Genomic DNA, 27746 nt, shown 5'->3' with positions numbered 1-27746 from the left:
GCCCAATCTGTTGCTTGATGTTAGGAACGCCATTCCCAACCAATGACCACGGAAGGCCGCTGAAATGGCAAAATCGTTATTGTATAAAGCTTGGTGGTGCTCATGAACCCAACTGCATGACTGTAAAAAGAATACGGTCCGCTATTCATGCCACAAATTCCTACACACGTAACGTTGCGGAAGCACAAATACGAATCCGTACGTCAATTCTACCACACCGCCTTCAGTTTCCATAACAGTGTCACCTAAAGCGAGCTAGGAAACGCTTCTCTGTTTCACCGTTTCTATATACCTCACAACATTACATAAGTTTCTGACCCATCTAATGTAAAATGCTCGCGAGTATATTACTAATATGCCTACATTGCCCTGTGCCACGTTGTAAACCCCTCTAACAGTGCTGTGACTTTCTATGTAACCGCAAACTCGTCTTAATTTGCATATGAGGTAACTGTCAAGTCTGAGGACCTCGCTGTCCGGTAGACTAGGCTTCAAGTACGGTGAAGGACAATACACCGGAAGAATAAGAGCACAACCTCTTACTCTGCCATTTATTCCAGCACGAAGACGAACTCCCGTGCCACGCGCGCTCGTTCGCCGCACTTGGCGAGAAACTTCATTTTGTTTATTTATTTCTCTCACTCTCTCTCTTTCTCTCTCTACACATTCTCTCCTCCTATGCTCTCCTTTCACTCTCTCCCAACTCACGCTCTTCCAGCTCAGAGATGCCGCGCACTACAGCGAGACCAACCTCGAAACATACGCGACAATCGTTGAAAAAGAACGACCTCAGCTACGCTGTTTCAACCGATTTCACTTCGTGCCACTGGCTGCTTTTTTTTTTTTTTTGCTTTCATCTAATAACTTGCAATGAATAAAATGTATGTGCATTAACTGTTTGCATATTCTTAACACCACATGGCTGTAACCGGTGAGACAGTACAACGAGCAGTACATTAACGTCACACAAACACCTTTAGTCACACTAAGAAGTAGAAAAGAAAAGCTAAACACCTAGTCTAAAGTGCGTACCGATCTGGCTGGTGTTCTTGGTCGTAAATGTCGTTCAGTTGCGTTAACCTCTGGTTTAAATGAACTGGTGACGAAACGAAACTGTTCGTTGCGTACTTCGCTCTTGCAAACAAGTTTTCCATAGGATTTCCGAGCCTACAAGCGTATAAGTAAAACCATATCGACTGGTGCGTTAACGCACGGTACAACACGATATCAGTTTCCGCGAACATATTAATAAAACATTCTTTTGGAAACTTCTCTAGGGGTACAGCCCAGTGCAAAATATCCTCTCCTCTCCTACGCTCCCCCCTTTCTCTCCTCTAGGAATCCAGGACGGGGCGCTCGACAGGTGGTGCGACCGCTGCATACTCCGCTGGGGGCGCCACGGTAGTTCCGCGGTATGAAAATGACGGAGCGCGCGCGTCTCATTCTCTCTCCTGTGTAGCGCCGCGATGAGCCACTGGCTGCACGGTGAAGGACAATACACCGGAAGAATAAGAGGCACAACGTCTTACTCTGCCATTTATTCCAGCACGAAGACGAACTCCCGTGCCACGCGCGCTCGTTCGCCGCACTTGGCGAGAAACTTCATTTTGTTTATTTATTTCTCTCACTCTCTCTCTCTTTCTCCTCTACACCTTCTCTCCTCCTATGCTCTCCTTTCACTCTCTCCCAACTCACGCTCTCCCAGCTCAGAGATGCCGCGCACTACAGCGAGACCAACCTCGAAACATACGCGACAATCGTTGAAAAAGAACGACCTCAGCGACGCTGTTTCAACCGATTTCACTTCGTGCCACTGGCTGCTTTTTTTTTTTTTTTTTTTTTTGCCGCTTCCGCGAAGCCATATCCTGCTCAAGCTAACCATATCCCCGCTGCTTCGCATCCGCACATGGTTCCCTATAGCGGGGATGGAGTAATTTTTTTCTTTATTGCTACGTTTGTTCTTGGTGGCAATTGCAGCAAGGTAAATATACCTGGTAGCGAAGCTTCCATAGAAGCCCATACGTTCAAAACATGGTGGTTCATCGACGGTCATGGGGCTTAGCACCATCTGTGTGAGGAGGGAACACTTCCTGCGGAAGAAACAATACTGTGACGTCATATCCGTTAAAACAGAAGTGACGTCATTTTGTTCTCAAAGGCGCGAAAGTTGTTTTCGGAGGCCTGCCATTAGAGCTGTATATTCAAATGCCACACCATTCAACTTTACGGGCATTCCAAGCTTTGAGCACGGAAAGCCATGCAGGAAAAGGTCAGCAGTACAAGTGTCGAAATCGCATCCCTGCACAGAACATACATTCTTTGGAGGCCGACAAACGCTTTGGGCGTAGAGTGCTCGCCCTTTCGTCGGATGCCAAGCCCGTCGGCCAGAGCTGTCGCACGAAAACAACTAAAGTAAACACTTATCTGGCGGTCGCAACTCACTACTTCTCACTGAACAGGTTAAGAAACAATTAAACTACCCGTGTCACCAAGTTCAGACAAGCGTCGACAAGCAAAACAACACAAGATGTGACGGGGGCGTATTGTAACAGGTGAATTTTACGAGTGCGCCTTTCGGCACACTTGAAGAGCTGCATTGCATTGCAGTTGATAGCGACGTCAACGCCCGCCGCTATCGGTGGGCGCTCTTACGCCAGGAGCTGAAAAAAAAGGTATTTATTGATAATGATCAAGAAAAATAGAGTTGTCTCTTCTTTTCTCGCCGTGCGTACATAAAACTGCTTAGGAATTTTGTTTTCGTTGAATGACTTTACCTGTGTAACGGACCCCCAACGAAGAGACGGCAAGCACAATTGCAAAATTAGGTCATAAGACCCCTCTCCCACAACTTCCCCATCCGGCTGTAACATTAGTTAGGCATGTATGCTTTTTTAATTGGCGAGTAAATGTAACTAGCGTGTTTGCATACGTCATTTCTTCACCCTACTGCATTACACTCTCTGCGCATGGATAAGGCGTTTCATGTATACCACCACGGCAGCGTCCTTGATGCAGATTACCAGATTTTATAATACAAGTGATGCGCGTAAGAACTTCACCTTGCATTTGAAACGTGTGGATTACTCGGGCAGATAGCCCGGCGCATTCGCAAGACTTCATGAGCACGCAGGCACCTTGATAATTTCAATTAGGCAACGAGCCGACTGGCCGATGCAGGAAATTTTATTGCGATAGCAATGATATGGACACTCCAAGCGGATTTCTGCCGTCGCCGTCATCGTCGTCGCCGTGAGGTTCGGTATAAAGTCCAAGGGCGATAAAGTCGTCGCCGCGCATCGTATACTACATGCGCGAGTGATAGCGCACGTGGGACGCACGCTTTCACGGAGAGCGAATGCCGCGGCCGAGAGCAAACGCGACCATCGCGCGATAGGCCGAGGAGGATGGGAGGGAGGGCGGTGAGGGGGGGCAATAGGGAGCCTACATGCAACGCTGCTTTGCATGTAGGGTCCCCAGTGAGCAACGTTGTGCTGCAGCACCAACGGCGCAAGTGGAACTGGCGACTGAGTCCCGCACGCGAAAGGAGGAAAGCGGGAAGGCAGGGAGGGTGGGGGTGCGGCTTCTACTCTGCCCACAACTGCGTACTTGTGCTTTGCGCGGCAGCGGCAGTCGCCCGCACCGTGTCTTGAAAGCGATCTGCAGACGGCTCATGGCTTTGTATGCGCTGTACTTTGGCCGCTCAGTTTCCGTTGAAGCGATAGACCGCACGAACCTTCGCTCGCTGCTGCGGCTGGTGCGCTTGCTCGTGCCAGCGTTTTGACAACGGTTGTCTGCGGACGTCAAGTGGGATCTGTTCCTTTTTACTTGTGCGCACTGACACCATGCTTGTTGATTCAGTTAGTAAGCAAATGTGTTCAAGTTTATACAGCCAATAAAACTACTATCTTTACTCCGTTTAGCTCTCTACTAATTTGCAATCGCAATTGATGTCTCGCATTTCGGGCGAAACTGCGACTTTCTTTAGGAACTCTTTGAGTGCCTAAAAAGCAAATTATTTTGGTGTTTGGCCGATGACAGAATGCGTGAGACCTCCTTATTGTTTCTGTAGCAAGAAGCAGTCAGTCTGACAACACGTTGGGTGCATCAACATCACTGTTTGTACTGTTTGGTGCCCCGTGGTGCAATAATAAACGATTTCGATGTCTAAGATAGATCACAAGTGTAAAATTAGCTCGAATGACGACTCACGCTACGCTAGTTCTAGCGGCAACTGCTCCGCTAGGTTGCCCTTGGATGAACGCGAGTGTCACGGTGCGGCCACTTCAGGCAGCAAGCCAACTTCTCACATACCCTCGAGCTTCAATGCGCGTTCGTCATGAGCACGCGCATTCACTTCTTCGTGGCTTCCGTTGGCTTCTTCCAGGTTGCCATACTTGTTTCTTACTACACTCCCCCCCAACTTCAATACGTTGAACACACATTTCTAACAGTTCCTGGACGTGCGACACAAGTTCCAACACAAACTAGCAACACATTACAAGGGACGAATAATCACACGATCATTTAAAAAGAATAAAACAGTATGTGTACAACGGCAATACTTCACAACTGACACCATGCTTGTTATTGCAGTTGGTAAGCGAATGTGTTCAAGTTTATACAGCCGATAAAACTACTATCCTTACTCCGCATAGCGACAACTGCATCTGGTGGTAGTAGCTTGAGTTAAAGGTCACCTTGCCTGGCCCTATTAGAAATTTTTCCGTTCTATTTCTCTCTCTCTCGCTCTGTGTCTTTCAGTGCCGTAGACGTGCTCTTGTGCATACCATGCATTGCCTTGTTCTTTCGTCCTTTCTTGCGGTTTACTTTTGGAGATATGCTCTTTAGTTTTTCTGGTAGCCGAAAATACGTCAAGACTGCTCGCCATTGAGTGAGGCCGTTACTATTTCGATTGCCTTGCTTGGTCTTCTGACGATCTTGCAGACCTTTTTTGTCTGCTACAGACGTCGAATTTCTGCTACAGACGTAAAGCAAATTGTCGTCATTCCGAGCGACAACTGCATCTGGTGGTAGCAGCTTGAGTTAAAGGTCACCTAGCTGGCCCTATTAGAAACAATTTCCTCTCTTCTCTCTCTCTCTCTCTCTTTGATTGCCGTAGATGTGCTCTTGTACATACCGTACATTGCCTTCTTCTTTTGCCCTTTCTCCCTGTTTACTTTTGGAGATATGCTCTTTAGTGCTTCTCGTAGCCGAAAATACGTCATGAGTGCTCGGCAGTTTATTTGGTTTGCGATAAACGATGATTGTGTAGAAGTACGCTAGAGATCACTGGAGTTTTTTTATCTTTTTTTCATTTTGACCATTACTCTTTCGATTGCCTTGCTTGGTCTTCTGACGATCATGCAGACCTTTTTTTCTGCTACAGGCGTCAAGACTTTCTGCTACATACGTAAAGCAAATCGCCCGACATTCCGAGCGGCAACTGCATCTGGTGGTAGCAACTTGAGTTAAAGGTGATCTTGCCTTGCCCCATTAGAAATTTTATATAAACATATTTTTAAGACATCGTCAAGGATGTGTTTTCCGACAATAATTTTGGAAATTGGAATAAAGAGGAGATATTGAAACGTAGTGTCAGAGTCATTTAATACATTAGTGGTCATTAAATTTCCACGTAAGGCGCTGTGTGAGAAGTTGGCATGCTGCCTGAACGGCCAGCACCCTGACACTCGCGTTCATCCAAGGACAACCAAGCGGAGCAGTTGCTGCTAGAACTAGCGTAGCGGGAGTCGTCATTTGAGCTGAATTTGCCCTTGTAATCTATCTTAGACGTCGAAATCGTTTATTAGTGTAGCACGGGGCACCAAACAGCAACGTTGATTCCCCCAACGTGCTGTCAGACTTACTGCTTCTTGTCACAGTAACGATAAGGAAGTCTCGCTTACGCTTTCTGTGATCTGCTAAACAGCAAAACAGTTTGAAGGATGCTATACGTTGTATGGAAGTTGGTGCTCCTTATTCAACTCACCAATCGCCGAGGTGTGCGAAAAGCACGCCGACAAGACAGACATAATTCTACTTCGTGGACAAGTGGGAAACGGAATTTTCTGACTACAAAGCAATATATATCCCAGAACTCACTGCTGAAGTTCTAAGAACATTTGAGGGGCTTCCATGCTACTTGTCGGAGCAAAAAGAACATTCTCAGTCTCTATCGAAGTAGGATTTAAAGTTGGATGAATTGGTAGAAATCTATATTTTCTAGCATCAGCGCAAGAAGGCACCGACTCATTACTGAATGAAAACTTCACCGACGATTACGATACCTCCTAATGCGAAATTTTGAGTGCAGGGATGTGCGTGTTTTCATTTCGCGATATATTAGGTGGCGCGGACAATCTATATGGTCGACATCGCCGTCATTTTATGCAGGCAGTCACGTCACACTTCGCTCCCTTTGCAATGTGCCCCATTATCTGGCCATGTTCCGCAGCGACACACACCATTAAACACAGCACCAATCCTACACCTAAAATCACCACGCCCGAGCAGTGGAAGGCTGTGCGGCTCAGCGCATGCCCGGAGGACCAACTCTGGGAAGTCCGGTTGGCCGACGTCGCCTCCAAGACTCAAGGTCTGGCCGCCGCCTGAGGAAGAGGGGCACCGGTGGGGCTACTCTCCTAGCCCCCACCTCCCTTATCCCCAGCAAGCACAATCAATAAAGTTGTCTCTCTCTCTGCCTTCCTAATAGGGAGATCGCAAGAGACAGCGTGTTGGCGACGCGTAGGCGTGATTCACAGCAGCCGCCGCAGGCAGACCTCCACTCATGCAGCGCTTTGTTTCCTTATTAGGTATCGCTAGTCTGGCGCCAGCTCGTACGCGTCGTTGCCGCAAAGCCCGTCTTGCGCAGCACTACTCTTTTCTTCTCATGCTTTTGCCATACCCTCCTCCTCCACTTTCCTCCTCGCGTTCTCTTCACTATTACCGTCGTTCATCCCCACTCGTCGTGCCTCGCTCGGTGGCGAGGGACGACGCCGATGCTCGCCGCAGGAACGGGAACCTAAGAGTTGCGCTCTAAGAAAAGTATTTCATGGAAACAAACAAACCATGTACTTGTACAGCTGCTAAAGTGTTGATTTACATCGATTTGCTTTGCGTTGTTTCTCTTTTAGTGTTTTTTTTTTTACTTATGAACCATCGCGGCCACTCTTCTACACGCTCGTGCGAGCAAACGCTGCTGACGAGCAGTGAAGCATAGATCGCACGCGCAGCGAAGCATAAAAAGAATCCGTGATGTGATAAATTTTGGTGACCGAACTATTGCGCATCTTCCACAGTGTTGCACCTGGTGTGTGAAACCTAGTATAGTTGCATCAGAAACTCCTGACAATCGCGCAAAATATCTCTACTCGTTCAACCCGCCGTGGTTGCTCAGTGGCTATGGTGTTGGGCTGCTGAGCACGAGGTCGCGGGATCGAATCCCGGCCATCGGCGGCCGCATTTCGATGGGGGCGAAATGCAAAAACACCCGTGTACTTAGATTTAGGTGCACGTTAAAGAACCCCAGGTGGTCCAAATTTCCGGAGTCCCCCACTACGGCGTGCCTCATAATCAGATCGTGGTTTTGGCACGTAAAACCCCATAATTTAATTTTTTTTTCGCTACTCGTTCAGCCCCAAGCGGGTAGGCCTAGACGGCTAAGGTGCTTCTATTTCAAGTGATGACGTAATTTTTGTTTTACCGGGCAGCACAAGTTTTCACGGGACCTCCGCGAAAACCGCTTCCGTGGCTAAAACGTTGTGCCTCAGTAAACAATACGTGCAACCGCAAAGAATCGCTTTCGAATTAAAACCGCATAAAGGCACATTTTGTAGTGGCAACAGAGGTGTGATAAGTAACTATTCCAGGACGTGTAGTCGAAAAGTGTACTGTGATATTTTACAGGGGTAACAAGTGACGGACAAATATAGCCTGCCTAAAATGAGTTATGGAGAAATACAGGCAGGTGGAAATATACCTAAGAGTCGGTTTAAAGCAAGTGACACTAACTTTACAGCTGGGTATTGATTCCATAGTTTTGGCATAATTGCATTATTTTGAGAGAACCTGATTTTAAATTTACGATCGCCTGATCATAGCTTTTGTATACTCAGGCTCATTTCTCTTTCGTTTCATTTTCCTTTATATGTTTTACAATTATGCTAATAAACTTTTTTCGTTTGTTTTGTTGTGGATGCTTTAGCTACTGTCTTACTTGTACGAATAGTTATTGACTTCGAATTATTTGCAGTTTGTACTTCATTTACTTTGGCTAATACTCCACTTAGTGATTACGACATTGCTGTTTTACGCTATATATTCGCACAAATGTACATTTTCTGACAGGAGGTCCCCTTTCAGCACTTGCTCTGGGACTTTCTTCTGTATACTTAAGTAAGCATGTATTCCACTTACAAAAAAAAATAAACTGAAACAGGAAATCAGCACTGTGTCTTCAACGTATAGTTATATGGTTTTATAGTTATGAAATCTTATCGCTTTGGCCTTCACATACAATATATAATGATGATTTTTTAAGCATACCATCTGCACGTTTTACTTCCGTGCTTCTTCGTTGATATAAAGCAACAGGCTGGTTACAATGGCCGATAAGATTTCTCCGATGTAATGGAAAAACACATGTTATACCATAGCACAAATTTTATTGTGTAACACATGAAGGTCGACTGAATGAAACGCAGTGAAAAGGTAAAATAATCAAAAACAAGTTTATTGTCAGTAATATCACCATCCGTCGAACCCGATTATTGTCTAGAGCATATGCTGCATTACGTCCCTTATTAGAACCATGCTCATTACTGGACCGTAAATTAGGAGCGAGTACAAAGTTGCTCATTAGCGTGAAAATCTGCTTTTTCAAAATGAAGCCAGTAAAAAGGACTATTGAAAAATCTGTTAATTTCCTACTTCATTTCTTATATGTGATAGTACGGAGAAATAACGGTTCATTTTTATTTACCACGAGAAACTACTTGCGTTTTTCATTATAGTGTTTCTGACTCGAAGTAGTAAAATGCCGGGATTAATTTTTATCTATTCATGTTTTTTTACGATTCGCAGTGGGCTACGAATGTCATCAACCAAAGCCTCCGCAGGAATGCAGATTCGAGAACTAAAGAAAAACGAACGGTCGCATCCACAGGCAGAAGTTCATTTCAAATGACACGTATGACGATGGTGAAGCAACACAGTCGTTCTGCAAACGACTTCCTTATCATTCCAGAAATTCTTTTTTCATTGACGTTCTCGGAAACATCGTTGAAGGGGAATATTGAAAGACAGGAAATGCGCACTTTCCTAGACATATCAGCGTCCGGACCACTGACATTTTCTGATATAAGTCTTGCACTCGTAGAGTTCAAAACAGAAAGAAGTGAAGATAACGAAGACACAGAAGTGAAGACCACATATTTCTGCAGTGTGAGTAATATTATCAGCTTTGTAGAAAAGAAAGTTCTCGCGAAGGTAGGTATCGCTATTTAGGAATCTGAAATAATACCTTAAAGCTGTAGTGTTCTTTCTCAGTAGTGTGGTTGATTTGTTAAGTTGTTTTACTCAACTATTGGCTCCCATTTTAGCACGTTAAGTTACAGTTGATGCATAACATTTTTGTCCCTTATAGTAGCACAGTTTGCATTAATAAGAACTTTGTATAGTGGCGTTGAAATTCACTTCTGACAACCACTAACATAAACTTCCCAATTTTGTTTCGTATATTTATGTCTAAAATACAATTATTTCTCCAAGTACAAATGATGCTTCAAATTTCTGCATTATATAGGTTCCAACTGTTTCAAAAAACTTTAGGAATGGGACCGAGGTAGTTGAGGAGGGGAAACCACTCCATTTTTAGGTATGCGACCACACTAATGTCCTTTCGCCGAAGAACCGACCGAGTACCTCACCTTTTTCAGGTGTATCGCATGCGGGCATGGTAATATTGCTGTACCTCTGATAACTGTTTTTCCCTAGGAGCGCCGGCTCATAGTCGCAGTGTCAGAGGCTGCTGTGCAGCGAGGAACTGATATGTTGGCACTGATATGTTTGCACTGATATATTTGGCACTGGTATGGCATGGTACAGCCGGCGCAAGAAAGTGCATAAGAGCAATTACAAAAAACATGCATGAACGCTCTCTTTTGGACTTGTTCTTGTCGCCTTCCTTTATGCCGGCTTTACCATGGCGAATTTAAAATGTACACAAGCTCATGTGCGTCAAAGGTATTCAGACATTTCTGCACTTGGGGAAGTCCGGCACTGGGAACTAGAATAAGCTTGTGTGTTTATAAGTTGAAACATAGCTTGTAAGAATAGCGTGTCTGTATGAGGCCGCACAAGGAGTGCCATCTCTGCAAACCTAAATGCACTATGTGGCACGCGGTAATGTCTTGAGGCGTTTCCGAGATATGGGTGGCTGCTGCGGCAATAATAATGTCTTAATTGACAAGTGTATGTATCATTCATGGTAGACAACCAGTGCTTGCTGAGTGCAATAGACGACCATGCAGGGGAAACGTATAGGCGCAGTAAATAAAAGGAACTGAAGAATGTCTTCTATACGAGAGACGGCATCTTAACGTGCATGGACGTGTGTGGCAGGAGTCATAGCTTTGCTACTACGACAGCAAGTGACAAGTGTATCCACCTTTGGAAGGGTGGAGTCCCGGTAAAACTGTATGAAGCTACCGTGAAGATGTTTTCTGGATAGTTGCGCGTGGCGCTTCGTGGCTGATTTATGCAGGGCTGTATTTATTGTGACAATGTTCTTCGGTAAAGATATTGCACCAGCTAAGTAACGACTTCACATGGCGAAGCAGGTAACATGAGTATATCGACGTTGTCAGTCGAACAGCCACAGATTTGTAGAATATAAATGTGAGCCGTCGTCATTGACTGATCTATGCGGTGCGCTGGCATGTAAGTACTGATTTGACAAATCTGGATAGAAATCTATTCTACTGCGGGACAGTAGATGAGCTATACATGTGTATTGCTGCAGTCAGGTGACGAAGAGAATTTCTTTTCAGTTTCTTTTATAGTACAGATCTTGCGCACGCCTGGTGTCCGTGTAAGCGTGCATAGTTGCTCCAAAAGGACGAAGGTGGTGAAGGACACCCCCTAGGTTGACTCTCCATGTAACAGAAGTTTTGACGCGTGAGACTTTACTACTGGTGGCAGCTGTAAATATTAGCAAACTGGTTCATTAGTTGACTAATTTGGACTCATTTATACTCAGGCCGACGCGTGAGTCTTACTCATTGTTTGTACCACTCGATGCAACCTACGATCTTCTCAGGACACTGAAAAAAATTGCGAATAATGGTCGCATAGCATGGCACCTTTAAGCACTTCCATGTTAAATGTTTTTGGAAGTTCGAAGGTCGCACCCTCATACACGCACATGCACACACGCATTAGCAATGCACTCGCAAAAATGTACCACTTATATTTCGAAAGCTTGATCTCGGTGGAAAAATATCTATTTCAGAAAAGCGAGGTAAATCCTGCGTGGTTCGAAAAACAGACGCATCCCTGTGGAGCGCACTCATAAGCTAACCATATTCAACTTACAAACTGACAACTTACAAACTTACAAACTTACAAGTGACAACGCCCATTAAGCAGGCTTTTAGTTTCCACCAGATAGATTTATTTTGCCTCGCTCACTCCACTGAAGAAACAGTGGGCGCCTCGTATAACACACAAAAACTGGCGTAGGAACGCGAGTGTGCATCTCTCGATTGTAAAACTGACAAATGTGCTAGAAACGTAAAAATTTCACAGTAATTTATACATAACACGTCTGTACATCCACCAAATATTGTAAAACTGATAAATATGCTAGAAACGCTAAAACGTCACAGTAATTTATACATAACACGTCTGTACGTCCACCAAATATCAATTTGTGACTCATTCAGTTCTTCCCCAACAGTGGGAAACATTGCGCAGAGTGACCGTATGGCACCTTCCAGGTTATTTTTTTGGCGCTAGCACCTAGCGACATTGAGCTTCTCAAGGAGCACACCGGAAATCGGCCTTAGGCAACCGGAATTTGAGGTCTCTCGAAAACCGTGAGAATAATAAAAAACATCTAAAAGGAGGTAATGGTTCAAGTTAAGCGTTTAATAGGATAGATATATGATATAGGAACATAAGTTGAGTTAAGGAAAGGGCCAATTAACCGTCTCGTATTCCTAATCATTATGATGTATAATTATCATCATCAGCAATGGCTCGAGTGTCATCGTCTTCTACCACAGCTGCCTCGTTGGCACCCCTCGACGGAACAGTCCGAACGCGCTCGTGCCACTGCTCTAGCGATGACCGTCGTCGTCTTCTTCCACAGCTGGCTGCGTTTCCGCTCATCATTCCAGCGTAGAATTTCACTTGTCTGCTGTCGTCGTAATGGGGAGGCCGTGTTTACGGGGGCACGAGCCATTGTTTAAGGGGGTATGAGCCATTCAGTGTTCTGTCCTAAAGCGCGCTCCGCCGGCGCGTTAGGAGACGTCGTAAGTTAATCCTCTGGGAGTGGTAGGAGAAGGACGTGCGTTAACCTGAGGTCTCGGGCCAAGGCCATTAACGACACTTAAATGGAAACATTATAGTCGGCTATAGCTTTTTTGTAACAGCTAGTGCCGACAAGAAATTATCAAGTGAGCCTTTTTATTGCGATATTAATTATATGGACACTTCAGGCGCATTTCTGCCATCGCCGTCGTCACCATGAGGTTCCACATAAAGCCCACGGACGATAAAATCGTCGCCGCGCGCCGTACGCTGCAGGTGCGAGTGAAAGCCTGCGACACTGAGCCGGCAATTGTGGCTCGCGCACACAAGGGCTGGAAGCGGGAAGGAGGCGCGCCGTATTCCTGTCGCGCGCAACGCTTCGCAGGGAGGGTAGAGAGGTTGAGGGGCCTCGCTTTAATGCAGCCGCTCGCTCCCGCCGGGCAGAAAGGCTCCAGGCATAAGGTTGGCACGTGGAGGGGCCTTGCTTTACTGCGACCGCAGGGTACCGCCGCGCTGGAAGGCTCCGGGGGGAGGGTAGGGAGGGTGGAGGCCGCGTACTACGCCCCGCGCTTCCGCCCGGGCGGCTGTACCTTGAAAGCCGTCTGCGGCGAGGGCAGATTCCACGGTCGTCGAGTGAGATGCGTTCATGTTTGCTTGTGCGCGCGTGACACCACGCTTGTTAATTGAGTCAGTGTGGCTATGTTTACAAGTTTATACGGCCGATATAAATACTATCATTACTTTGTATAGCTGTTCACTAATTTGCTATCGCAATAAACTAAATGTCACTTCATATTTGCTATGCAAAAAACTGCATGTAATTTCCTGAACGCTGAGATGAACATGGAATTACGTGCAGTGCATTGTCATGTTGATGCCGCGTCCCGTAAGTTCACGCAATCTTAGTGATTTCGAAACACACATCAATGTTGCTATCCACCATCTGGCACGACACAAAGGTATAGACAAATTGAGTGTTAAATTTCTCGAAAGCGGATGACAAGAATACGAGTCAACTACTTCTTTACATCTACACGCGCACCGTAATTCATACAATTCTTTGCGCAGTCACTTCCGAGTGAATTCCAAAAAAAGTTGAAGGCAATGAGCAATGCATTAGACAAAGGGTTTTAGGAGGCTATAGCATAACCTTTGCACGCTTATGATGAACGCCTTCAGGTACTATGATATATAGGGGACGGCTTAAAGTTATTTATTGAAGTTTTGAACTGTAGAAATTAAACGTGGCTACCTTCTCCGGGCCCGTCTCGATAGCCATCATGAAAAGGTCATCATGAAAATTCAGTGTGACGTTAAAGACGCTGGTGACGACGCATCTTCAGAGCGGCTGAGCGTTTGTTTGCACAACATGGCAGGCAGACGCAAATGAGTCTGCCGCAGTAAAGCGCGGCCCCTGCACGTGCCCACCCTCCCCCTGGATCCTTCCGGCCCGGTGGGAGCGCACGGCTGCAGTAAAGCGAGGCCCCTCCACCTTCCTACACTCCCTCCGAATCGTGGCGCGCCACTGGAATACTGGCCACCTCCTTCCCAGTTCCCGCCCTTGCGTGCGCGAGCCGCGATTGCCGGCTAAGCGTCGCTCGCTTACACTAGCACATACAGCGTACGGCGCGCGGCGACTATGCTATCGCCCGTGGACTTTATAAGGAATCTCACGGTGACGATGACGACGGCAGAAATGCGCCTGGAGTGTCGATATAATAACTATCGCAATAAAAATGCTCACTGGAGAATTTGTGGTCTGCACTGTTAAAAAGTGTAGCCTACCTTAAAGTTCCCTTTAAGTGTCTTTGATGGCGCTAGTCCCTAGACCTTAGGTTTGCGCACGTCCTTTCGGCCGAAACTGTGACTTTTTTTTTTTACTCTTGCGCAATACACAGCGCCAAGGGGTCCGTAATAGCGGCCAGCAAAAGTGCGATCATGTCCTCCAGTAATTTAATATAAAACGATTTCCATCGCACAATTCCGGTTTCAAAATTCACACCATGCAATAGGACTGAATAACCTTTGAGTGAAGTAAAACGTGAGGACCCGTCCTCATGGAGTTCATGTGAGCCACAAATGTCCTTAAGACTACGAACGCACCCGTCGTCAGCGCAATTTCAGATATGTGGCCACGTGTCTCCCTCAACCAGCGAAGAGGGAGACATGCACTTGCTTCTGCCGACCGCGTTATGCAAACGAACGTTAACCGCTCTGAAGATGCGTCGCCACTAGCGTTTTTAACGTCACATTGACAGTTTAATGATGGCCTTTTCATGGTGGCTATCGAGACGCGCCAGGAAAAGGGAGCCACGTTTCATTTATAGATTTTCAAACTTGAACAAATTACCTTTGTGCAGCATAAGCGTGCAAAGCTTGTGCTACAGCCTTCTAAGATTCCTTGTTCAATACATGGCACTTTTCCTTCAACTTTTTTTTTTGAATTTACTCGGGAGTGATTACGCAAGATATTCATAATGGGTACGAATTACGGTGCACGCGTACCTGTAAACAAATGGGTTAATCATATTCATGTCATTCGATTTCGAGAAATTTAACACTCAATTGATCTAGACCTCTTTGTCGTCCCAGACAGCGGATAGCAACCTTAATTGTGCTTCGAACCACAGAGATTGCGTGAACATATTGGACGTGGCATCAGTATGGCAATGTACTGCACCTAGTTCCATCTTAATCTCTGCGTTGAGACAATCAAATGGAGTTTTTGCCATAGCAAATATGAGAAGATGATTATTTTTCTTGCGATAGCCATTATGTGGATACTTCAGGCGTATTTCTGTCGGCGGCGTCACCGTCGCCGTACATGTGCATGGAGAGGCAGCCTTTGCCATCTATCGGTGGTATTTAAATTCTGAAAATGTATTTCACGTTTGTACATAAGAATACACAATAAAAGTCACCTTGACGAGGAATAATGTCCAATAACTGTACTCGCCTCTCAGGAGGATAGCAAATTAACCTCTAAATTTGGGTCTACACTCCATTAAGGAACTTCAAGCGAAGTCTCTAATCGGCTGACGCTCTTAAACACTTTGCTCGAATTCATCCTTAAGGCGCCTCCAACTGGCTCAAAACCCTTAAGGCGCCTCGAACTGGCTCAAAACGTCAACAGGGTTTCATTTCAGTATTTCAGGGCATTGCGAAAACTTTTTGCGCTTTGTGTAAAATACGTTTGTGAGCCACCGGAACGCTTTATTAGGCATTGTTTTACAATGACTGTTATTATCCTCCACAACTTTAACTTTATTAGCACATCGAAACACAGCATGACCACAATCTCAAAGCAAATTGAATCTCGGTACCATCGTTAGCCTGATGTACCATCTCGGTACATCAGGCTAACTAGTGCCCGCTTCGTATAATATTCTTGTATCGCAGGAAATGGTTGTTCAAAAAAATATTTCCAAAGCCACTAAATAACCCAAAAAGTTCAATATTTTAATGCGTATAACTTATATCACGGACCCCATTCATCTACTTAATTGCTACCTGTTGTGGTTTCTTCAACGACATCTCGGAAACATTGTAAGCCTTTCATTCAACATTCAAAGGTGAACATTCGACAGATATCTTTCTCGTTGGTTGCTGTCAAACCCTGTTCTTTCACAACCAGGCAAGAAACAAGTGTTTACCCATTTTCACTAACATTTATTAAACGATCTGAGTTCACAGTTTGCACGGGATTGACGCCTAATATGCGCCCATTCCCTACAAATATAAACATCCCGCTTGGTGGGGCAGTGTATTTTGGGTCACGCTACTAAGCCTGAGGGCACGGGATCAAATACCAGCCGCACGAGCCACAATTTAATGGGGGCTAAACGCAAAAAACGCTCCTGTACCATGCATTGGGTGCACGATAAAGGAACCCACGCGACCAAAATTATTCCGAAGTGCCCCACTACAGCGTGCCTTTAAATGATATCGTTGTTTAGGCAAGTAAAATCATCGAACTTATTTTGGTTACAGCAAAACTGTATATGGCTAGATTCCAGCGGATCGATTTCTGCAGACCAAAAACCGTGGGCCGATCCCGAAGATTGTGCAATACCGGGCCGACACGCGGCGGAGGTGAAGCAGGCTTCACGCACTCCGCCAACTTGCAAAAATAAGTTTTATATCTTGGGTCCAAGAACAACCTGTATCGGATATTAAGCTGAAAAGAACAGACACTACATGGTCACCCGCGTCGGCCATGTCCAAGTTCGCCCCATACACGCGTACGCCATCCCACGTATTCAAACTAGTGCCTAACAATCTGAATTTCTTCTGCCTCCTGGCGTCATGCTCTACGTAGGCTCATTTCTTCAGTGAAATGGGTAGGCCGCGTTTTCTACGGTCTGAATAAGGACACCGCGCGTACGAAAAATTGATAGTCGCTCTAGCATACGCCAAAGATGGTGAAGGCGAAAAATCTGGGTGCACAAGAGACTTTCATAAGTTGACATTCTCATCTGAATGCGTTGTCAATTCTTATTGTTTTTTTCCGACCAAAGGTTGCGCATTTAATGCCTTGATTGAGGCTACCTTAATTAACTGTACCTTAATTCATCTTGCCCTAAATAACACCAAAGTTCGTGGGTTTGACTCACACATAAGCACGAGGGTTCGACTCCCACCGAAGGTCGTGGGTTTGAGTGCCTAAATTTACTCTATCTTAATTAACACATTGACGACGGTGACCCGCGCACCATCAAAATTATTGCGTGAGCGTTGCTTGCTTACTCATAGAAGACAATGACGACGGTGACCTGCACTCCATCAGAGTTGTTTTGTGAGCGTTTGCGTAGAGGTAGGACACGATGCCGGCGCGGTGTAGTAAGTGAATTACAACACCGAGGCGTGACCGTGTACGGTTTTCACTTCGACGGCACGGTTTTCGCTCAAGGACGTTGAAGGTAGACTGAACGATGATAAATATAAGGCTTTCGCCTTAATAAATTCGAAAGGCAAGAAAACGTTGGCGAGTTTGGAACACACGAATCCGCGCTCAGAAGGCGAGTGTCGTACTCACTGGTCTGAGCACCCACGCGTGCAGAAGGTGAATGCACCTGAACCATATGAATGTGTTATACCAGCGCTACAAAACAAGTGTCAAATGAGAACAGTTTTTATGAGTGCTTGGTTGAAAGATATGATTATGGTGGAATAAAAATCGTCTCAATGACCGCCTTTACAGCCTCCTTAGAGCCATGTATAGATAAGGAAAATTCCAGTTTTGCCAGAATTTTATGCCAAACACGACATATACCCGATGCCTTTGCCACATTATGCTAATGGATAAGATGGTAAAAGTAGGAAAGGGCTTATAATGGTCTCAACAATTCTGATAAGGTTGATAACAATGCACAAGGGTTGATAAGGCTCGGATCAAGTCCGATGAAGTTGATATCAACCGAAAAGGGGTAATATGGGTGGAATGCTGTCGGATGATATTTGTAAGGGCATATAAATGTTGATAAAGATCGCATCAATTGGGGTAAAGTTGATAAGGACCAATAAGGGTTGTTAAGTGTCTGATCGAGTCAGATAAGGTTGGTAGCAACCGATAAGGGTTGATACGGGTCAGATGAAGTTTGATAATGCTGCTAAAAACCGATACTGGTTTTTACTGGTCGGCTCAATTTTCATGCATCAAGTTTCGCGCAGCACGGTGTCATTGATAATGCCATCGGGCTGCGGGGAGATGAGCAAGTGACAGAATTCTTGCGGATACTTAGAAAACTCCATTGGAGTTACTGCATAATTTTATTTCCGTTCCGCGTACGTCTACATTTCCTCACTCTCGTCTTGACAGCTCTGTTCGGTTCTTCACTTAGGATGTCTATACTATATAAATATTTTTATAACTGTCAAATGTTTATTGATTTCTTTTTAAGGGCAATAGAATTACCCACTGAATAATTTGCATGTACGATCGCCTTCTTTTCAGGTTTAGAAAATGTTACTTTCTATGATAAATATGTGGCTGTGTGCAGGAATATTTACTTTTACGTGTGCAACGGAAGGAGAGGTTCAAGTTCCAGTGAGACTGCGAAACAGTAAGTGAAGTCTTCTTTTAAAATAACTATGGAAATTTTTGACGGCTTAAAAGTGCCTTTCTCCTTTCAAACTTATAGCGTTAAGTTAGAATATGCTCTTACATATAATAACACTTACCACGCAATGTAGTAAGAAAACGTTGCCGATCTGTCATTACCAAATATTACTGCATGGCATGCAGCAGGAAATCTTAAATCTCGTGTAAACAAAAAAAAATGCCTGTCTCGCTTCCGAAAGGCCATCATGCAGCGTCATCGAAAGCAGCTGCACCCACCAGGGCCATTGACTGATTTCGGTATCGCGAGAGCATTCTCAGTAATACATAATCGCTACTTTTGAGTTAAATAAATAAATATACGCATGTGTCTGCTACCTAAAAAAAGGCAAAAGCTTGCATTAGGCCGCGGAAAGCTCAAGACACAGCGAAGCTGGCCGATTGATTGCGTCTCTTGGTTGTAGCTAGGTTACCTCCCTCTTTCTATTTCTTTCTTTCTCTCTCTCCTTCTTAATCTTTTTCTCTCTCGCGCGCTCTCATTTTCTCTTTCTCTCTCCCAAAGCAATTTTCTCTTTCTCTCTCCCAAAGCTTTAAACAGCTTCGCTGTTAAAAAAATGAAAATCATTTCATCTTTGCAGTACGCGTAGCTGCGCCGGCGGGGGGTGCTAAGTAGCGTAGTCTACCGCGACCGCCACGTGGTTCCGCGACGAGCCCTTCCGCTGTCACGAAACTCAAATTTTGTCGGTGACTTTACACTCTTGGCTTTTCCGGAAAATGGAGTGAAAGCCGGGTATTGGTGTGATAACTTCACGTATAGTTGAAGAATCCGAAAGAGCTTTGCGGCATAGCATTCGCACGCCGACCTCATTTACTATTATTGAAGTGTCGCTATTTGACAGAAGTGCACCGCATAAACTTATAACTTATCGTAAATTCATTGTTTCACATTTTACACAGAAGAATGTCGGCTACAAACGATTGTGTAATGTCGTGGTCAACTATCTGAGAAAAGATAGAACACTAACAAAATGTGGGCAGGCAGCCTGTACTTCAATTATGCATTAGGTACCAATATACGCTCCTACAACAGTGTAGCGTTCTTCATTTCGTTTACATAGGCTGCATTCTCAAACTTTCGAACCTGCCGGCACATGCCGTCTACCATATGTAGGATTCTAGTCTATTGTGATCTCCGTCAAGGTGCTTTAGCACATTTTTCATAGAGCGTTGTGATGTACGAAGTAGATCCTTGTTTGAAGCGTTTTTCTGGGCTGCCAATTTTATAACGCGAATTATGTCTGTAAAAGTCGTTGGTAGGCTGGACACAGTTCGTTGTCAGATCGCTGGTGACTCTCGCGCAAGCGTGGTATCTACTGGATGGCAATCATTCTTGCTACATAACTTCGTAGTAGGCTAATAACACGCTTCACATCACATGAGCTTCCACTAATAAGAGGGACTGAGCTTGGTCAACATCGCGAAAACTGACAAGGTTTTAATGTATCTCCGTGTCTTCTGACTCTAACCAGATCAAATTCACAGTTCGCGGAAATAAAACCGATTTAAATGATAACAGGACATTGAAAATTATCTTTGCGCACAATATAAATGTGCTACAAAACCGGAAAAGCAGCTTATTTATGATCACGTAAACGAACCTGTTTCCTGTTGCCTTTTCTCATACGGAGAAAGCGAATAAATAAAACAAAACGCACGTTCTCAACCCCGTAGTTTCTCTCGTATCATTTCACATTATTGAAGAAGTGTGCTCCATTACGACCTCTGTGTGTGGTTGTTAGACTCAGAAAAAAAAGTCACAGGCCGGCGCGGCACACGCAACACAGTCACAGCATAAGCTGGTTGAGCGGCTCAAGAGTAGCTACAATTTGGGCACCACGCACCACAGTCTTCACCTCGTTTTGACGAGAACGATCTGAACTGTCCGCACGGCGTCGACGGTGAGCTGCGGCTTGTAATGCTCTCTGCACAGCAGTCTGCTGAGCCCGATCATGCCTAACAACTGCAACTTACATGTCGGGCGCGCCGCGTTCGCCGGCACCTTAACTAGATGCCGCCACCATACTGGCAGAGGCACGGCAGCTCGGGAGCGCGTTGATTGCGCACCTCGTCTGAATCGAATATCGTCGTCTGTTCCTGCGCGCGTTGCGTTTGCAAGCGCCTTACCTAGATGGCACCACCGTACTGACGGAGGCTCGAGTCGTCTGCCGCTGCGCGCTTGCCTTATAGGGCATTTCCGCTGGCCGATAGCAAGCACTTGCGTGGCTCAGTGGTAAAGTATCTGGCTCCCACGCAGCGGGCGCGGGTTCGATCCCGGCGGGAAACGCGTACTTTGTTCGCTTTCCCAGCGATAGCGGTTACGGCGGCTAAACGCCGGCGGCGGCACCATCATCGCGAACCCAAACGGCATGCAATTGGAATGAGCCCATAACAGCTAATCGCAGAAAGAGAACGACTCAGCGAGGCCCCTCAAAAACCACCATGAGGATCCCATCACGAGCAGGCAGATTTTGGAGGACCAACGCCTGACCAGACGGAAGTACACTCCTCCACATCCCAAGTTAAGCAGCCAACAAGCCAGGGACTGGTGTCGCCTTCATACCAACACTTACCCGCACATATCGAGATTGCACGCAATGTTTCCAGAGGTATACACCACCAGGGTATGCCCCTGGTGCGCCGACCACACAGCCACACTGGCACACATTACTTACCAGTGTACGGAGCGCCAAGCCCAGGCAGTATCCAGGCTGGTGAGCTCATCACAGGCACTCACAACGTGGTCTTGGGAGGCACGGCTTTCCGAGCTGGCACTGGGAAGCCAACTGGCGACCCTGGACCAGGTCCGGCGAGCCGCCGCGGCCAGAGGGGGCTCTACAAGAGGACTCCACCCGAGATTAATCACACCACTCTTCGTACAATAAAGTTTATTCATTCATTCAGTTAGCTAAGGCGTTACGCTGCGGATCACGAGGTCGCGGGATCGTATCCCGGCCGCGGCGGCCGCATTTCGATGGAGGCGCAATGCAAAAACGTCCGTGTGCTTGTGTTGTAGTGCACTTTAAAGAACCCCAGGTAGTCAAAATTAATCCGCAGCCTTCCACTACGGCGTCCCTCATAATCAGAACTGGTTTTGGCACGTAAACCCCAGAATGAAGAAGTATCTGATAGTTTCTACGACGCAATGTGAATGACAGCAGGAGAACGTATGGACACAATACAAATACAACAGTGTATGCCGATGCATTTGCTACTATAGCTCCATAGCTTGTTGTCCAGACGCACATCGAGATTCCGAAAAACTGACTTTTGAGTCACTACTGGGTGGCCACCAATGAGCATGCGCTGCTGTGAGAGTCAATGAGTCCTATCGGCCATGAGTCAACCTGAGCGAGTCCCAGTGAATCAAAGCTGGTGCGAGATCGTGACACCTCAAGTAAGTTATATGTGCATGCGATTTAGGATCTTTTATCAGTCCACAACAACATAGGCGAGGCTGAGTGCGCATAATTTTGAGCCAGTGTAGTGTTCGTGGGCAACAGCAAGTTGGAGGGAAGTAATGCAAGTGAAGGATATTTTTTTTTCGCATAAGCGCAAATATCGCTGATTTATTAGTGCAGCAAGTTGACCGAGCTGCATTGCGTTCAGGATGAATATATAGAGCTCATAAAAGACAAAAAGAAATGAATAAGCGGGAATAACACTCGGTCACAAATGAAAGGTCATTACGAACCAGATACCTACCTATGAAAAAAAATTATGACGAGGCAACAACTATCACATCACCCTATACCTAAGGCTAACATCAAGCCAAGTACATTCACTGGGAGCTACAGTGTACACATTCTCACACACGTAAGCGTCGATGGCACCCGACTAAATAGTACGTTCATCCTATGAACGAAAAATCGTTCATAAGATACTAAGATACTACTACTACTACTAAAAAAAAGCTCTGGGCTCGCACGTGTTATATTGATTGGGTGAATGAGTCTTCGACTTAGTCTGTACAATCTACTTATATTCCTGATCCGTAAATTACCCCTCGTCGAGTTTGGTCGATATATACATTTGCTCACACTAGCGGAAAGCGAAAGACCATGACGTACAGAATAGGTCACTTGCAGATAGATTGGTTTGTAATAAATTTTCAGTTCTGAGTGAGTACTAGTTGTGTCTTTTGCCTTGCGTTTTTTTTTCTGCTCTGTAAATTTATCAGTTCACTCGTCTAAGGTTCCAAGCTATACATTGAGCTGTTCAAGCAATAAAGAACTACTCACTACCTGAGTTCAGAACTTTCATTATCCGGTTTAGTTTTGATTCCGAAAGTGTGTGCTGTCCTCGCCCGTCAATCATGCTCACATTTGACTCTGTTAGGGATACCATGGAAGCGCTTTAAGTCTTTATCAATGTTGTGCGGCAAGTGTTTACCTGCTGTGCATTCATATAGAATCGCTTTCAGGTTCTGAATTATAGTTGGAAGTTTGCGCCTCTCCCGTGTACGTACCTTTCTTCGTCTTTGTTTTTCGTGCTGCCCTGTTATGTGTTCAAGGTAGTGAATGCTGTTGGCTTTGAAAGCAAACAAAAAGTGACCTATAAACGAGGAGAGCGTTTGACTGGGTGGTTCAATGTTTGCGTCGGCGTTTACATGAACTTGATGTCAGGAGATTGGCATAATAGTTTTAAGTTATAGGAAACCAGGAGCAGCTGTTGGACGGGGCGAGCGGCACCCAATGTCGAAACATTAACTCAATGAGCGCGCAGCTCCGCACAAGGTGCACGGAAAATGTGCGCGTGGTAGCGAAACTTCCATAGAATCTCATGCGTTCAGAAAATGGCGGTTCAACGGCGGTTTATGGAGCTTAGCGCCATCTATCTAAGGAGGGGACACTTCCGTCGGCAAAAATAAAATAAAGCTGGATTCACGCCATATTCAGTAACAAAAACGTGACGTCATTTCCGCCATTTACACTTTTTTGTAAGCTTGGAATTAGGGCAGTATTTTTAAACATCCAGCAGCTCGACTCGCTTCTATTGTGCACTAGGCGGTAGACACTTCACTGTCCACTCGATGGCTGCATTAGGTCGATGACGGCTTTTATTATCTAAAGCCTTATCAAATGCTAACTGATGTCTAGTGACGAGTCTGTGAAATTTAGGCGTATTGCCGTGCCGCTTTGGTTTCGCTGCGAGAATTATTACTTTGCGTGTTCGTGACTTTGCAAATATCTGGCTCTTAAGACATACTTCGCAGCCGGCGAAGAAAACCTGCTCACGTGCCGTAGGTTCTGGCATTATCTTATTGTTTCTCTGGTATGTAGTGGACTCTAAAGTGCAAACTGATGCTCAACGTTTCTGGGGAGCTCGCGCTGATGCGAGCGTACGGCTGCTCGCGCGCGAATTTCTGACAATAGATTAGTTTTATTCGCGCAGCCGCCGTGGTGGCGTAGTGTCTAATCCCGAGGGCGCGGGAGCAAATCCCAGCCACGGTGACCACATTTCGATGGGTTTGAAGTGCAAATACGCCAGCATACCAGGCATTTGCTGCGCGTTAAAAAAGCCAGGTAGTCAGAATTAACCCGGAGTCCCCCATCATGGCCAGCCTCATAATAAAATCGTGGTTTTCGCCTTTCATGCCTCAGAATTTGAATTATATTAGCTGAAAACCATTAAACAAGAACTATACACTGCAGTGTGACATTCAGTGTGCAATAACTGTGTCAAAGAAAAAAAAAATACATCGGCACTATGCGCTCCCCGAAAGTTTGCGCATATTGATGCCAACGTGCGATCAGCATTGCATGACGGTTTCAATTCAAGTGGGACTGGAGAAGTATACGTTGGTGATGTAACTTCCAGTAACAACGTTAATATACAGATTGCCCGCTCTAAAATGCACCAAGATTTAAAAATATGCAAATGCCACGCAGCTGGACAGAACCAAAGAATGGTTGCTTGCCAGTCACGTATTTAGCCTAATTACTTAATTAGACTTAATTATTTCTTGAAATCCTCAAATATTATAATTATATCAAAATTTTCAATTAGAAAATTGTACACCAAGATGCAAAACTCCCGATACAGCTTTCTGTCGCTCAATATGTGCTACATAAAAGTGTTTTCCCGAGCGTGAAAGCAGACCGCGAATACGGGCAAGATTGCCTCGCGACTGGCTGCTCGAGGCACTTTGCGTGTATCGCGGGCTTTTTCACGCTCAATTACTTGAAAAGTGACAGCCAGTCTATTCTCTTGAACTGTCTAGTCTTCTAATCTAGTCTATGAAAAAGTCCACCAGCCCATACTCTTGAAGTGCTATCCCTTACAGTATTCGAACTGATTTTGAATACTGGACAATTTAAGTACTGAATTCTGGAGGAAATGCGAGTCAAAAAGCAACGGCAAGTGGAATCGCGTTGTAAATTTTGAATACTCGTACACTGGTAACAGTGATAGAAAGTTACAAACTTTCGCCACCTTTACTAATTACCGCGTGTTTTATATGGCAAGGGTAGAATAGTTCAAATGAAAAAATCTTCAGGACAACCTAGGCGCGTCAGAAGGGTAACGGCGGCGGCCAGAACGCTGGTGCTGTCTTTCCGGACTCCCAGGTAAAAGACTGTGGCCTTGAGAGTGAGCGACGGCTTCAAAAAGCACATTTTGAAAGGCCTGCAAGGAAAAGTGAGAAGGAAAATTGATAGCATAGGAACCACCGCTGTAACAATCGCTAGTCACGATAACGGTCCCAAGACCAGCCATTTTATGGTTTCCATTTTACTTCGGCCTCGCTTGACGTTTGGAACCAATTTACCGCCCACACGTGGAACCCTCTACGATGTCTCCTGCGAAGCGGTCACCAGAAGTGGTGGAATGCCCGTGTAGTCATGGACAAACATTATTATAAGATGCATTGCAGCTTGCATAATTAAGTATGAAGGGAATATTCGCTTAGGTGTGCCAAGTGCGATGTGTGTAGAAAAGTACAAGTGTGTGACATAATCAGATTCGTTTGGGAATATACGAAAATCTGTTATAACTGTGATTTTTAGCTAATGCAGTATTTAGAAATTTTGTATTTCTATGTGGCGTTTGAAGTTGAGGTTTGGTGTTAATGAAGTTGCGTTAAATAAGGCAAGACGGAACTACTTGTGTTGCAGGAAATTTGTGGCCGCTATAAAAAGTGTCAAATTTTTGCTGAGTGGTGCTCTTGATGCTTACTGGGGGACTAAGACCTTTGGTTTTTGGGAACTGCTGAGTGTTTCCAGTCAAACATTCAGTGGATTGCAGTGTTCATATTGTGGTACACTTTGAATAAATTGGGAATTCATCCGTGTTTTCTCCGTGGTATTGTTCCCTGTGTTTCGCGTCAGTCATCATAGCTACCTTTAAAATATGAACCAGCACCACCTCACCCAGTTAACTAGTCTTCCGAACAGAATTTATCGGTGTTTCTAGGTGCGGGAGTGAGAGGTGGTAAAAATTAAACGGAACTCACTGAGGCCCAATCCCCAAATATATTTTTGCATAGGGCTCAGTCGGACTAATGCTCAGCAACATTCTACTCAAACATCCTTACACGAGCTACGACACGAGCTAGAAAATACTACACACCCCGGATTAGTCCACTTCAGACTAAAATGTTTACACTCATTCGAACTCACTCACTAAGGCGAAGACTCACGTGTCGGTTTAAGTAGGAGTGACTTTTAGAGAGCCAGCCTATGCCTCGGTAGTGCAAAAAAAAATCAATTCCGCTTGCATTGTGGTGCTTGTAGCGTAGTGCATTATTTTTTGTTCGTGGCTATTTCAGGTACTTGCCTGTACCGCGACGTCCAAGTCCCCCACAACAAATCTCTAACAAGCGAGTGGCCATGTGAAGAACTCACCTGCAACGCAACTGCGGGCGAAGTGACAGTAAGAGGGTAAGCTGCTAGCTGGGACCAGTTTTTGAAGTCTAGTGCAACATAAAGCTTCCCTGGCGAGAATAGTTTTGTTGAATAATGTATTTTTTGTAAGAAGTAAGACTGAGATCACAATTACATCGGGATTTGTTATTTACGGAAACACTCAAAATGTTTTTCCATGTAGTCAATGCAGTCCTGCGTTGACAGCACAAAATTCATTTTTATTTTCTCCACGGCTATGCTAACATAGGGGCCAGAAACGTTTATCTAGGTCAATTATTCACAGGGGACCCTCATCACGAGAAAGAAATTTACAAAAGAATAAAATTGTGTTTTAGTGCATACGGCAGGCATTGCCAAATCCTGACGTGAAGCTCACCACTGTTGTTGAAAAGAAAAGTTTACAATCATTGTATTCTACTGGTGCTAACATATGAGGGAGAAACTTGGAGGTTAATAAAGCAGCTCGAGAACAAGTTAAGGACCGCACAAAGAGCGATGGAACGAAAAATGCTAGGTCTCACGTTAAGAAACAGGAAGAGAGTGGTGTGGATCAAAGAGGAAACAGGGATATCCGATATTCTAATTGACATTAAGAGAAAAAAATGGACCCGCGCAGGCCATGTAAGGCATATATGGATAACCGGTGGACCATTAGAGTTACAGAATGGATACCAAGAGAAGGGAAGCGCAGTCGAGGACGGCAGAAAACTAGGTGGGGAGATGAAGTTAGGAAATTTGCAGGCACAAATTGGAATCAGCTAGCGCAAGGCAGGGGTAATTGAAGATCGCAGGGAGAGGCCTTCGTCCTGCAGTGGACATAAGTATAGGCTGATGATGATGCTATTTTGGCTACAAAAATAAAATATCAAGAAGGCAAAGCAAGAAAGATGCAACCTGCTTACAGAATGTGTCTGAAAAGGCCTCTTTAGAAGACCCTTTAAATCAAGACTGGCAGCCTTTCAAAACAGGCATGTTTATTTTTTTTACATTTCTGGGCAATTTTAACACCAAAGATAGGTATTTGTATTCTCAATGAACATTAAAAACGCGACGTGGTATAGAAATTAGGTAGTGTTTACAAGGCGCAATATTTTCATTCAATGGTTAGCACTCATTGCTTTTTGAAGTTATTTGTTCTACAGTCAGTGAGTAAGGAGTGAAAGTAAGTTGCTATTCTATTATGTAAAAAGAAGTGAAAGTCTATATAATGATTAGCGATCCCTACCACAAATAGT

The 27746-nt window shown here is 45.1% G+C and overlaps 1 long non-coding RNA gene and 1 other non-coding gene across 2 annotated transcripts; one reads left to right on the top strand and one right to left on the bottom strand.

The window, feature by feature from the left end:
- Positions 1–9352: 9352 nt before the first annotated feature.
- Positions 9353–26512, top strand: LOC125940242 (uncharacterized). The gene is made up of 3 exons (XR_007463473.1): positions 9353–9486; positions 18485–18593; positions 26415–26512. It is a non-coding gene; the product is annotated as an uncharacterized LOC125940242 (long non-coding RNA).
- Positions 16570–16760, bottom strand: LOC119465462 (U2 spliceosomal RNA). The gene has a single exon (XR_005194883.1). It is a non-coding gene; the product is annotated as a U2 spliceosomal RNA (small nuclear RNA).
- Positions 26513–27746: the final 1234 nt, after the last annotated feature.

This window comes from Dermacentor silvarum, chromosome 9 (assembly GCF_013339745.2).
Source record: "Dermacentor silvarum isolate Dsil-2018 chromosome 9, BIME_Dsil_1.4, whole genome shotgun sequence".
NCBI classification, from domain to species: Eukaryota; Metazoa; Arthropoda; class Arachnida; order Ixodida; family Ixodidae; genus Dermacentor; species Dermacentor silvarum.
Note: the sequence above shows the minus strand (reverse complement) of the source record. Positions and strands in the feature narration are given on the sequence as shown.